General features: G+C 35.1%; 1 non-coding gene across 1 annotated transcript; it reads left to right on the top strand.

Annotated features, from left to right (window-relative positions):
* The first annotated feature begins 3,483 nt into the window (after positions 1-3,483).
* On the top strand, positions 3,484-3,617 carry LOC134374473 (small nucleolar RNA U109). The gene has a single exon (XR_010023315.1). It is a non-coding gene; the product is annotated as a small nucleolar RNA U109 (small nucleolar RNA).
* Positions 3,618-13,633: the final 10,016 nt, after the last annotated feature.

Raw genomic sequence — 13,633 nt, 5'->3', positions numbered from 1 at the left:
TACATTAATAATCTAAGTGAAAATTGTATAGAATCAACTAAAAAGAATTAATCTCCAATGGTGGACTTTCAGATTTTTGAGATTAAACTTTGAGAGGTGGGAAGCCTTCCTGATGTCCCTGTAATCTTAAATAGGCAGGTATCTTTGAGTGAAGCCATCCCTTTTTGCTTGCCTATCATGTTAATCTGTATATTGTAAACTTATATGGTAACTTTGGTTCCGCCTTTTGTTGTGTCAGTTCTATCAAACCTACAGCTTTTTGCTATAGAGAATATTATGCAAATAGAAGCTGGACATTGTTGACCTGAAGAAAACTGTGAAACTACCTCCAAGTATATTGTTTTCAAATACTGTGTACTATTTAGAGGATAACATGGGGATTCACATGAAATTATGTGAAAATTCTTTATAAGGAGTAATACTCTCCAGCAGAATGTATTTTCAATTTTTGCCACAAGGGGGAGAAGTTATTTTTCTGGTAATATCTACATTTTTGTTCACTTTCAAAAATAGAATGCACATAACTTTACTGAGCAGCACCTGTGAACATGTCACTATGCTAACAGGAGGTGTGTGTGTCTTTAAAGATTCTGAAGTCATACATGAGAAAAATTCAGGGGGGCGGAAATTACACAAAATGAAAACAGTTTTGAAGAACATGTGCACAGTGGACACAGGAATTGGACAAAGTTCACTGTAATTATGTTTTTAGAGTTATGTATCACATTGAATTCCTTTGTCAATGCTTTGAGAATAATCTATTTCATTTTCTGCATTTTGCTTTTTAAAAAAAAAATTTTAAAACGACCTCAGACTTACAGAAAGGTTGTAAATATTATACAAATAAACATTTTCCCCTTTGACAATCATGATCCTGCATCACCCTCCAGTACTTTTATATTTCCAAAAAGAGGGAATTCTGTATAACCACAATACAACCATCAAAATTAGGAAGTTAACATTGGTGTATCACTACTATCTAATCCTAAGACCCCATTACTGATTGTCCCATTAGTGTCTTATAAAGATCCAGCTCAAAACCATGTATTGCTTTAGGTTGTAATATCTCTAGTCTCTTTCACTCTGGAACAGTTCCTGAGTCTTGTCTTGACTTTTGAGACCCTGGGCACTTTTGTAGATTATGGGGAAGTTATTTTGTAAAGTGTCCTAAAATTTGGATTTCTGTTTCCTCATGATTAGATTCCAGTTGTGCTTCTTAGGCAGGAGTATTATAGCAGCAGTTCTTTGTTCTATTGCATCCTATCAGGTAGTGCACAATTTCAGTTTGCCCCATTTCTGAGGGTGTTCATTTTGATCACTTGCTTAAGGTACTACATATCAGGCTTCACCACTGTAAAGGAAGGTCCCCTTTGTAAGTGTTTTATGGGGAGGTACTTTGAAGCTATGTATATATCCTGCTTCTAATCAATTTCAATTTATTGATATCAGTTTGGATTCATGGTTTTCTATTCAATGGACTATAATATGTTATTTTATTGAATCTCAAATTGTCCCAAATTTGGTTAGTGGGAGTACCTTCAAGTTGGTTCCTGTGTCCTTTTGACTTGTTCTCATCATTTTTAAAGCACTTTCTTATTTCTGGGCACAACAGGATTTCCAAATGCATTTTGTACTTGCCTTGCCCCATCTCTGAAATCAGTCATTCCTCCGTCTTTTAGTGGAAATTGGTAATTAGAAGCCAAGATTTGTGCATGAGATGTGCTTATTATGATTGGGTTGTCAGTGCCTATACTCTTTCCAAATGGGTAGTGCTAGGGGGCTTTTTGTGTGTACATACATACACACTTATACACTCCCTCCCCTGTATGATGCCCTTCTCATCCATTAATGCCCCAAATTGGCTCCCCTCACCTCCCTACTCAGGAGGAGGGCATCCTCACCTCACTCAGCTACTGAAGTTTCAGCTTTAGGACCAAATTGAGGGAATGAGAATGGTCATTACAGAAATCATGTGAAGAGTTAAAAATTCTAAAATAAAAATTCAATTTCATTACTCTGAAACAACTACATTGGTGGGATTTTTGTTCATTTATTTGTTTTTTTTAACTGTAATAGCAAATTAGTAAAGCTGAATTGATGAGGGTAAAGCATTATGCCAAAGATGTGGAAACTTAAATTTGAAGGAAATAATTTGAAATTCATATTATGTTTTTCTATAATATATCTCCTTGCCACTGTAATCGCTATTTAATGATAGAGTACTCAGAGAAACTCTGTGAGTGGAAATCTGACCATTAAACACTAAATAACTAGGATACTTTTACAAATAAAGTTCAAAGGAAAATGATCACACAATTGTTTTTTGTAGGCCTTTCAAAAAAATACATGTTAAGTAAGATAGGCTTAAAGTGAGAAAGGAGTCTATATCTGGGCTGGATCTAATACATGTTAAGATAAACTTCATGTGAAATAGGATTCAAACTGAGGTATAGAGAAGTTAAATAACTTGATCAAAATTACCTAAAAAATAATAGGCTGGCTCGTTAGCTCACTAGGTTAGAGCATGATGCTGATAACATCAAGATCAAGGGTTTAGATCCCTATACTTGCCAGCTCCCAAAACCAAACAAACAATTAAAATAAAAATGAAAAGTAATAGAGCCAGAATTTAAACACATACCCATAGGCTTCCAGAGCCATCGTTTAACTACTTTGTTCTATTACCTCTAGGAAGATTTCACAAAGGAGGTTACCCTTCAGCTGGGCTTTAAAAAGCAAGTAGCATTCCACAAAGTGGGGAAGGGACATTCTAGGCAGAAGTGACTCAACTCACACTTGCAATGGTATGGAGGCATGAGTCACAGGTATATTCACTGAATGGGAAGATGTGTGTGAGTAGAGCTCAAGGTGTGTGTAGGCAAGTAAAACTGGAATATTTAGGTTGGGGTTAGCTTATTAAGAGTCTCAAATGTTAAGCCAATTGATTTAGTCTTTATAAAGACAACAGAAAACAGTTGTAGGTTAAGTAGGTGATGTGACATGAACAACTCTGTGCTTTAGAAAAAGATAACTGGTAGGAAACTAGGGAGTAGCACAGGAATGAGGGAGGTGATGGATTCAGGAAACATTTGGAAGATTAAACCAATCGGACTTGTCTATTTTTGCTTTATTGGACATGGAAGGTGAGCAAGATAAGGAATCAAAGATGATTCCAAATTCATAGCTTGCATATCTTGGTTAATATTGACACTTTGACTTACAATATATACGTTAGGAAAAGTACGTTTAGGAGGAACATGCATATGTGCTGAAATGAACATCTGTTCTTTGACCAGGAGATCTTGGATTAGATTGCATAAATTTAAACTATTTTTAATCTTGTGCATTTTTTCAGAAATACTAGAAATTGTGGTGGAATAAAAAAAGTCATTCTATGCCTTCGAAACAAGGGAATGATTTTAATTTTAGTAATACATTATTTGATAAATGTATAATTGAATTATTTTTTTCTTAAAACAAAAACTGCATGTGGAAATGTCTGCTTCTCCTTCCTTTGGGAGCAGGAATACATCCATAACATGCTACATCAAAAAGAAGTTCACAGGGCTGCCAACCTTACACTAGAGGATGAGTGATAATATATTTCTCCTACATAAAAAGAAAAAAAAGGAAAAAAGCTTTCTAGCTTTTTAATGCATTGGATTTAAATGGGTAGACTCAAATGGAATGACACTGGTTGCCCTTGAAATAAGTCTGTTAGAAAGTGTAAATTGGAAAGTTTAAAAACAATTTCCTCTAGTTGGACAGTTTACATGCTAAGAATGCTTTTTTTATACCCTGATTTCTAATTCTAAGCCAAATTCCTTCACTTTAACATTTAGGGTGTCAAGTAGTCTCTTCTGGGAAGACATTGCAGACTTATAACAAAATTCTCAGCCATTATATTGTAACTGTAATCCCAAAGATTGCATGTTTATATCAGTAAGGTCGACAGAATGACTCCTTGGCAATACTATGTGGAAAGTGTAATTACAACTTATGGATACACCACAAACTAATTTTCTTTGATTTGATGAATTTCTTGTTTTGAAAGCACTTTTTTTTTTTTTTCTTAAATCATTTGAAGGTTTGACATAACCAGTTTATTTAAAGTGGGCTACTAGTTAACCAAAAGGATTAGCAAATTTCTCTGGAGGTAATTTTATTTCTGAGTCTGATAGGAAAAAAAGCCCCACATGTTGTCATCATTATGTTGCAGATGCTTTCTATTCTCCTGTAGCAATTTTATTAACACAATGAAATAATTTTCATTGTGATTACGAATGGTGTTGACCAAAAGATAGCATTTACAGAATATTGAATATTTTAATAGCTAAGAAAATTATATATACAAATTTAAACTCTGAACTTGCATTTAGTACATATTTTAATTTTAATGCCTATTTAATTTTCACTAGTAAAGAAATATGTCTTAAAATTAAATTTTAATTTGTGATTTTTCTATGAAGGAGATTATATGAAACTAAGTGAAACACACATAACCACAGAAAACACATTTATTTCAAGTGCACATGGAAATTTACAGAATTGACTGTGCTAGACTATAACGTCCTAACAGTTTTTAAAATCTTGAAATGATTCAGAGTATGTCCTGTGACTACAGTGAAATTAAGCTACAAATAACAGAAAGTTTACTAAGAATTCTCCATACATATGGAAATTTAGCAATGTAATTCTAAACGATGCAGGACTTAAAATATTTACAGTAGAAGGTAGAAAATATTTGAACTTAATGGTGAAAATACAACTTATCAAAACTTGTGGGATGCAGCTAAAGCAATACATAGAGAAAAGAAGAAAAGCCAAAAACAATTATTTAAATATCCATTTCAAAAAGTTAGGATAAAGCTTCAAGTAAACACCAAGAAAATAAAGAAGGAAAGAATTATTAAAAATGAGAGCAGAAGTAATAAGCATATAAGAGAAAGGATCTACAAAACCAAAAGTTGGTATTTGTAAAGAGTAATAAATAAAACTGATAAACTTCTGGCAAGACTGATCACGAAAAAAGGAGAAAGCACAATCCACCAATGTCAGGAATGAAAAGAGAGACTTCCATAGGTGTTCTATAGATATTAGAAAGAAAAAATCTATTATAACCAACCCTTTTGCCAATGAACTTTAAAATTTATATTAAGTGGTTATATTATTTCAAAAATTTTTTCAAAACTTACAACGCTGACATAAAATAGAAAATATTAAAGCTTATAGCCATTAAAATAGAAAATAGTAAGTCTTATATCCATTAAAAATAGTGAATCCATAATTAAAGACTTCCCTGTGAAGAAAACTTAGGCTCAAATGACTTCCTTGATAAATTCCTCCAAACATTAAAGGGAGAAATAATACCAATTTTGTACAAACTCTTCCAGAGAACAGAAAAGGAGGGAGAACATCTCAACACATTTTATGAAGTCAACATAACCTTGATGCCAAAAACTAACAAAGACATTACAAGAAAGGAAAATTACAGTACAATCTCTTGAACGTGGATGCAAAAATCCTAAATAAAATATTAGCAACCCAAACCTAGTGATATGTAAAAGGAAAAGACATCACCACCATATCAGACTTATTTCAAGAATAGAAAATTGGTTAAATATTTGAAAATCAATGAAATTTATCATATTTACAGAATTAAGGAGAAAAATCACCATAATAGTAGAAAGGAAAAAGTTAATAAAATTCTATACCCACTAATGATTAAAAAAAAAAAACTCAGCAAATTAGGAGTCAAAAGGAATTTCCTTAATCTGATAGTATCTATAAAAAATATATATATAGCAAACATAATAATGGTGAAATATTGAAAGTTTTCTTCTGAGGTCAGTAATGAGGCGAGGATACTTGCTGTCCCTTCTGTTTAGCGTTGTACTGGTGATTCTAGCCAATGCAAAAATGGCTGAAAGCAAGAAATAAAATTCATTATTTGCAGATGACATGATTATGTACATTGAAAGTTCGTATAAGATAAACTGTCATAACAGGTGAATAAGGTTGCCAGATATAAAATCAGTATACAAGAAATTAACTATCTTTACATGAGCAATAAACAATTTGAAAATAAGATTTTAGAAATACCAATTATAAAAGCATCAAGAACAAAATACCTAAGAATAAAGGTAGTGAAAGACATGCAAGACATCTATGCACAAGACTATAAAACATTGAGGGAAATTAAAGCGAGCAAAAGACCATATTCATGAATCAGAAGACTCAATATTATAAATCAGTTCTCCACAAAGTGATCTATACATTTAATAAATTCCTAATCAAAATCAGCAGGTTTGTTGTAGAAGTTGACAAGTTGGTTTTAAAATTTATATGAAAATGCAAAGGTCCAGAATAATAGCTAAGATCTTTTTGAAGAAAAAGAAGATGCCAACATTTATTACCAAGTTACTTTAATACCGTGATATTGACACAAGCACGGAGAAGTAGAACAATAGAGCAGAACAGAAGGTCCAGAAATAGACCCACACATACATGGATACTGATTGAAGACAAAATTGGTGCTGCAGAGTAGTGGGAGAAAAGCAGTGTTTTCAATAAATGGTCTACTGTATATCATTATATATAGAAAATAAACATTGAAATTCTCCCGAGTCACCAAGAATAAATTCTAGGTGAATTATGCACCCAAATGTGAAAGATAGAGCTTTTAAAAGATAACAGGCAATTTGTGGGCTTGCCTGAGCTCTGAGAAATCCATTATACTGTGGTGGAATTATTCTGGAATTCGAATTCTGGGAATCACCCTGTGAGTTGGACAGAAGGTTTCATCTGGAAGGAAAAAAACGGTCCCATTCTCAGTCATGCTTACACAGAAACATGGACTTTGGAACCAAGAGTGAGGACAGAAAGAGCCTCTGAATCTCAAGGACCAAGAGGTTGGGGAACTGGATTTAGAGGTAGGAAGATTCTTGAGCTAGACCTGTGATAACCGCAGTGCTGCCAGAAGAACCCCCAGGCCCAAGCTGGGGTTGGGGAGCTGAGGGCCTCAGCCAAGCCCCCGCCCTCAACAGCCAGGATAGCAAAGGAGACAGCTGTGGGCCAGCCCCGCTCCCCACCTCCACCTCTGTTCCTCTAGCCCCATCCTCCCACTGCTCTGCAACAACATCTTAGAATGTAAAATAATAATAAATAAATAATAAAACTTTTTTAAAAAGGAAGATTTTCAAGACAAACCAGAGTAGGAACCACCAGAATGGCAAAGTAAGAAGCCCTGACAATTTCATGTGTTGGCAAATGTGAAGCAAGTGGAACTCATATGCATTTCTGGTAAAAACTGATGTATTACTATTTGGATAGTTATTATTATTTTTTTTTTACCTTCATTTGCATACTCAGCTATTCCACTTTTTCCCTTGAAGAGAAGGAGAGGTAGTGTCTCAGGAGGGCAAGAGTGTAGTTTCTGGGATGTTGTTTTATTTCTTGATCTTAGCACAGTTACTTGAGTGTGTTCACTTTGTAATAATTCATTGAGAGTACATTTGCAGTTTGTACACTTCTGAATTTAAGTTATATGCTCATAAAAAGATTATTTAAAAGAAAGTAATTGAATGAAACATAACTACTTTGGTTTTTTATTTGTAACTATTAGTAGTGCTCATAAAAATACTGTGGAATCAGAGACACATTTTCCAGAACTTTCTGCATATACTACAACCCCTGGCTTGTGCTGATTTTTGAAATAATTAACATCATTTGATCTCAAAGGATAAGAACTACATTCCTGTGTAGATGGATTAAAACACACGGGTATATATATTTTTCCCTTTTCCAATTTCTAAAGTAATGTATACATGCTATAAACACTTCAAACATTATAGTACATTATACTACATTATCCAATGTAGTATAACCAGAAATATATAGTGTAGTATACTCATGCTGTACTGTGATAGACAAGGTCAATTTAAAAAATATATTAAGGGCCGAGCCCGTGGCGCACTTGGTAGAGTGCTGCGCTGGCAGCGCGGCGACGCTCCTGCCGCGGGTTCGGATCCTATATAGGACTGACTGGTGCACTCACTGGCTGAGTGCCGGTCACGAAAAAATGACAAATAAATAAATAAATAAATAAATATTTAAAAAAATAAAAAATATATTAAAATTCTAACAACTCCAATCCAGCACCTTGAATTACCCCCAAACTTAGGGTCATAGTGGTTAATAAAGCTTTACTGCATGGTTAGGGGATAACCAAATAATGGCTCCCAAAGTGATTTACTCTGCCATTAGCAGTGATTTTTCTCAGGTTCACAAGCTCCAAATTCAACATCAGGAACAGTCTGGAGTTTCTATCAGGTTCCAGATGTTGAGGGCAATTTAATGCAATCAACAAAACTCTTTAAGAACTTTCATGCTCCAAATCCAGACAAAGAGGCTCTCTCTGCCCCATTCCCTCACTTCTGAGTCCAAGGCACATTTATTTTTCTGCCTTAAAATGATTGAGAGTGCGACCAGAAGGTCAGTCACAGTAGAGTAGATTTTTCAAATCCCAAGTTAGTCCATTTTAATATCACCACATAGGAACACTATGAGTCCTATCTAATTCTACACACAGGAAAGCACTTCTCCAGTGCTTCAAGAGCCCAACACAGCCAACCCCACATCTAGATACTAAACAGAACTCCTAATAATGACACCTAACAGTCATGGAACATTTACTCTGTGCCAGATGCTGTTTTAATGATTTTATATTCAGTCTACACAAAAATTCTTTAAGGTAGATAATAACATCATCAACATTTTATGGTTGAAAATTGAGGTGTGAAGAAACCCAATGCAAATCCACCCAGGGGAAGTTAGACCCAGTATTGAGCATGGCGGTCAGACATTGGCACCTGTACTCTTAAACACCATGCTACATTTTTTGCAAAATCAGTTGCTTAGATTATAATACGTGGATTTGGATTTTTGATTTCACATGTTCCTCCATGATCAACTGATGAACTCTTAAGTTCATATCATGTAACAAAAGAGCCTATCCTGGATAATTTTCTCCAAACAAAGGGAACTTCTCAGATTATAATGGATTCATTTACTATCAGAAACCCAAACTATTCATCAACAGCCCAAAAAGGCAGATCACTTAAAACAAAAACAGAAAATTTAGAAAGTGAGAAATCCCAACAATCTTGCCCCTCAGAGCTGAACCCTGTTAATATTCATGCCACAGATTCTGACTGGCATAGTTTCTGAAACTTTTTCTTACTCTTGAAAAATCCGTATTTTTCACAAATATGCAGCAAATTCAATACTGATGTGGCCCTTCATAGCAAGAGCAGAGGTTGGAAATACCTGAACCAACATGTAGAGTTTAGGGAGTTAGTCTTTTCTTTGTTATTTGAGCCATCAGGTAAGACTTCATAGGCCAGTTGGTACTGTTGTCTGAATGTTGGGCTAGGTCAGTGTGAGAGCCTGATCCGGAGTTTACTTTATTGGCTTGTCAGACTCCAAAATCTGGTCTTGGTTCAAAGATAAGCAATAAAGACAACTTGGGCCTATTTTAAGGTTACTTTTACCCAATTAACTAATAATCCAACAACTGAGCAGCAATACAAATACGTGAATAGAGAGCCCCCAGGTCTCTTTTACTTTCATGGAAGCGTGCCCAAAGTTCAAAAGCCAATGCAGCACATTGCAAGTGAAGAATCCCCACAAAACTCTACCTCAGAGTTTTATTAGCCTAGGACAGAAGCCCAATCAGTACTCGATGGTTTATCTATCATTCATTCAATTCAATAAATATTCATTGAGCATCTACTATGTGCAAGCCACTGTTCTAGGCATGTGGGGCATCAATGCACAAAGTCCCAGACATTATTGAGCTTACTTTATGGTAATGGAAACCAGACAATCAACGTAATTAGTAAATAAACTCTATAATACATTAGAGAGTGATAAGAGCTTTAGTGGGGGGAGGAGGGAGATCAAGGTATAGAGAAAAAAGAAGAGTTGGTGTACAGGATGGCAGGGTAAGCTTCATGTGCATGCAACCTGTGCATTCTAATTGAAACTGTATTTCATTGGCATATTTGGGGAGAATTGGCATTTTTGCAATATTAAGTTCTTTTGATCCAAGAAGATGGTGTACCTTTCTGTCTGGTTTTATGTCATTCAGTGATATTACATAGATATTTTTAAGCTCAGCACATTTCTTTTTTATTTGAATCTAAATTCTATTTGGATTTATTCTTAGAACTTTTCTGAGAAAACAGTTGTTTCAATGCAAGCCACATCTTCTTCATATTAAAAACTGGCGTTTTGTCCTCTGACTTAACAATCATAAGAGAAGGAAGAAAGTTTTGGAGAAATATACAACTAGAAACAAAATGCCTATTTCCTGGCATATTATCTTCCTAGCTGACCTTTCCTTGCAAGTTTATTCTTCTTACTCAAAACCAAAATTAAAGTTTACTTGCAAGTTTATTCTCACTGAAAACCATTCACATAAAACAAGAATCAGTAAGTCTCTTAGAGTAGCAGTGGGCAAGAAAAGGCCAGTACTGGCCATGAGAACAGACTGCTCTGTGTGATCACTTGTTATAGCCATGGTTGTCAGCAAGACCAAAGAGAAGTAATCAGAGAGATCATTAACCTCGTGACCTCTTGGGTGGGGTTTACATGTGTACCTTTCACACTGATGGCCAAGGAGGCACAAGTGAATGCAAACAGCAGCACAAATGGAAAACATAGGGACTGATGTGATGTGAGGTCCATGCCCGATTTGTGCAAACCAAAGGAAATGGAGCTTCTGCCAGATCAATAAGGCTCTAAAACTTATGATAAACCTCAACAGACACATAGGCGGCAGAAATGTTTTCCACTAGGAGTGTGGAATGTGCAAATGCACCGAGATGGAGAGGCTAGAGAAAAAATAAGAGCAACTGCATCATGGCAGAAAAACATGAACATTCTAGACTAAAATGAAGTAAATACAAAAGTGTTTGGTATGCTGCTACAGCCGACCAGCATACTGTTAGAGATATTGTGACTCATGGAAGGCAACCAGCCTGGCAAGAACAAGCACGCATAGAAGAGGAGATGAGGCAGAAAGAGGAGGTACAAGACTAGGTCTGAGACTCAGATTCTATCCTCTCTGGGCTAGCAGAAGATACTTAAGATTAGAGAAAATGTGTGGATTACAGTGAACTAGTTGTGCCCAGATGAACCACTTTAGTGACCTACATGTCATTTACTCTTATCGATGTTGTTTTCTACCAATTCATTACTTTGTTTACAGTAGCCACGGTGATCTTTATTCAGGTGTTAAAACAATAGAAACATAGAAACAGGGCAGGCCGGTTAGTTCAGTTGGTTAGAGCGTGGTGTTGGTAACGCCAAGATCAGGGGTTTAGATCCCTGTACTGGCCAGCTGCCAAAAAAAGAAATTAAAAAAGAATAGAAACAAACAAACAAAAAATCATCTGTACCCAGCTAACTTTTAAGCCATGATATTGGTTCCTACCAGGACATTTAATTGTCTGGCCCCGGTTTCATAGACCACTGCAGTTTTGAGGTTACGGGAAGGTAGATCGGGAGGCTGTTGTTTAGATCCAGAAATGGCACCACTACTTTGAGTTTTCATTTTTCAGCTGAGCATTGAGTGAACCACAGGCAGAGAAAGTGTCAAGTGTGTCAAATTGCATATGCAAAATGAGAAAGAGGGAGAAAGAAATGTTACCAGCATATTTTTAAACAAAAGATAGGAAAATGGTGGCTCTTCTGGGTATGGAAAAAATTTCCTTTTCATACATATTGACAGTCAGAAGGGGGTTATTATTGAGAATATGGGTAAAGTTACTGCCAGTTTCTGCTGGTCCTCATGTTTAAAAAGAAACTATGGAAACCAGGAGAAGGAATATTAATTAAGTTCAAATTTGGAATGTCTTTGCCAGGAGTGGATGAATGGATTCAATGAAGCAACCTGTTGGGTTGTAATTCATGTTCTGTTAGCATTTTAATAGAATGCTGAACTTTTCATAAATTAACACTTTGTTTTAATAATCTTATTAAAAGGTTATTTCTTGATAAGATTAGTCCTGGAATGTGATTTGTTTTAATATTTAAGGAACCATTATATATTTTAATTCCTTTTACAATTTTAAATAACTGCAATATTGGGAGGGGAAGGGAAGTCATAGATTAACGTGTACAAAGCTATGCTATCTACCCTAAGTGAATCAATGTACAGTATATGCATATATTGAAAAGACACGTATACCGCAAATATGTACAAGTAAATGTTAAAATGTTTTTTAAATACAAAAATTTAATACATTTTAAAATCTTAATATATTTACGTGCTAAATGTAATTTAATTTAGCTGTGGAATGTAATTTTTTTTTTAATTTAAAGAGCCAGGATATATTTTCTTTTTCACAATTTAAGTAACTGTGTTATTGGTTATAACTAAAAATTGTTTAATACGATTAAAAATATTAATACTTTACATGTTAAAAATAAAAACCGTAAAATAATATAGACAAGTAAATGTCTCCTGGCTCTCAGTTTCTCCCCACTCCTAACTGAAGAAACCTGTTATCAGTTTCTTGTGTATACTTTAGAGATATTATTTGTACCTACTAACATCTCTTTCATGCAAATTTGCACAATCTGTTAGGTCTGTTATAACTCCTAAAAAAAGTTCCCTGTTACATATTAAATGTAAAATATTTCAAGGCCCTTTGAAGATTACATCTTTTGGGTATTATTTTCTAAGAACACATGCCTTTTAAAAGAATATTCTCTAATAGTGAAAGTAATATGGATGCCTGGAGAGGGTAATGCTAATGAGAAAATACAAAATGGGGAAATTATTCACCTGAATAAACCTGGAGAGTTTACAAGTAAAGCTTCACTGGTCACTGCAGGGTTTAAAGGAAGTTTCCACTTTACAATGTGAATACGTTGTGGTCGTCTGAGTTCTTAGACTAATTTGCTTCTTTCTGGTGGGGAGGATAGCAGTGTTGAGAAAACACTGACTAAACCGAAAATCAGCTCCATTTAAATGTGAAGCTGCGTTCTAAACACAAGCATAGTCTGCTGAAGGGCTCTGAACATTAAGCTGCATGCCTTGCTGAGTTTTATTCCAAATAGGCAACAGCAGATGGTAACAATGCACTTCTCATAGATGGTAGGAGGGAGGCAGTCTTGTTTCAAGTAATACTATTTCTGGGCGATAATCCAAAATGCGCAGTAGGCAGAAGTTAAAAGGAAGCGCTTGCTTTTAGGTTTTTAAAATATATCCCTTAATCCTGGGTGATGATTGACAATCATGATTTGGAGTATGAGGGGCCTCTCTTTAATCCGGCAAGTTTGATGTCATTTGCGTATCTAGTAGGGCTTTTATTCAACTAAAACTAAGTGGAAGCCTGTGCAATTGATGCCACATTTCAGAATTGATTCTTGGCCTGGTACTCTATTTACAGATTAGTAAGTACACAGGATCTGTCCTCCTCCTCATCTTTTTGAAATTTAAAGGTTCTAAAAGGCACATTTACAATTAAAACGTTTCTTGCTGTATAAGAGTATGACTAGGAGAGGACATTTTTCCCCAGTAGTTTAATTTCTGGAGAAAAGAAGCAGTCTATAAGATTCTATT

Source organism: Cynocephalus volans, chromosome 3, assembly GCF_027409185.1.
Source record: "Cynocephalus volans isolate mCynVol1 chromosome 3, mCynVol1.pri, whole genome shotgun sequence".
Taxonomy (NCBI): domain Eukaryota; kingdom Metazoa; phylum Chordata; class Mammalia; order Dermoptera; family Cynocephalidae; genus Cynocephalus; species Cynocephalus volans.
This window is presented reverse-complemented; position numbering and strand designations above follow the sequence as displayed.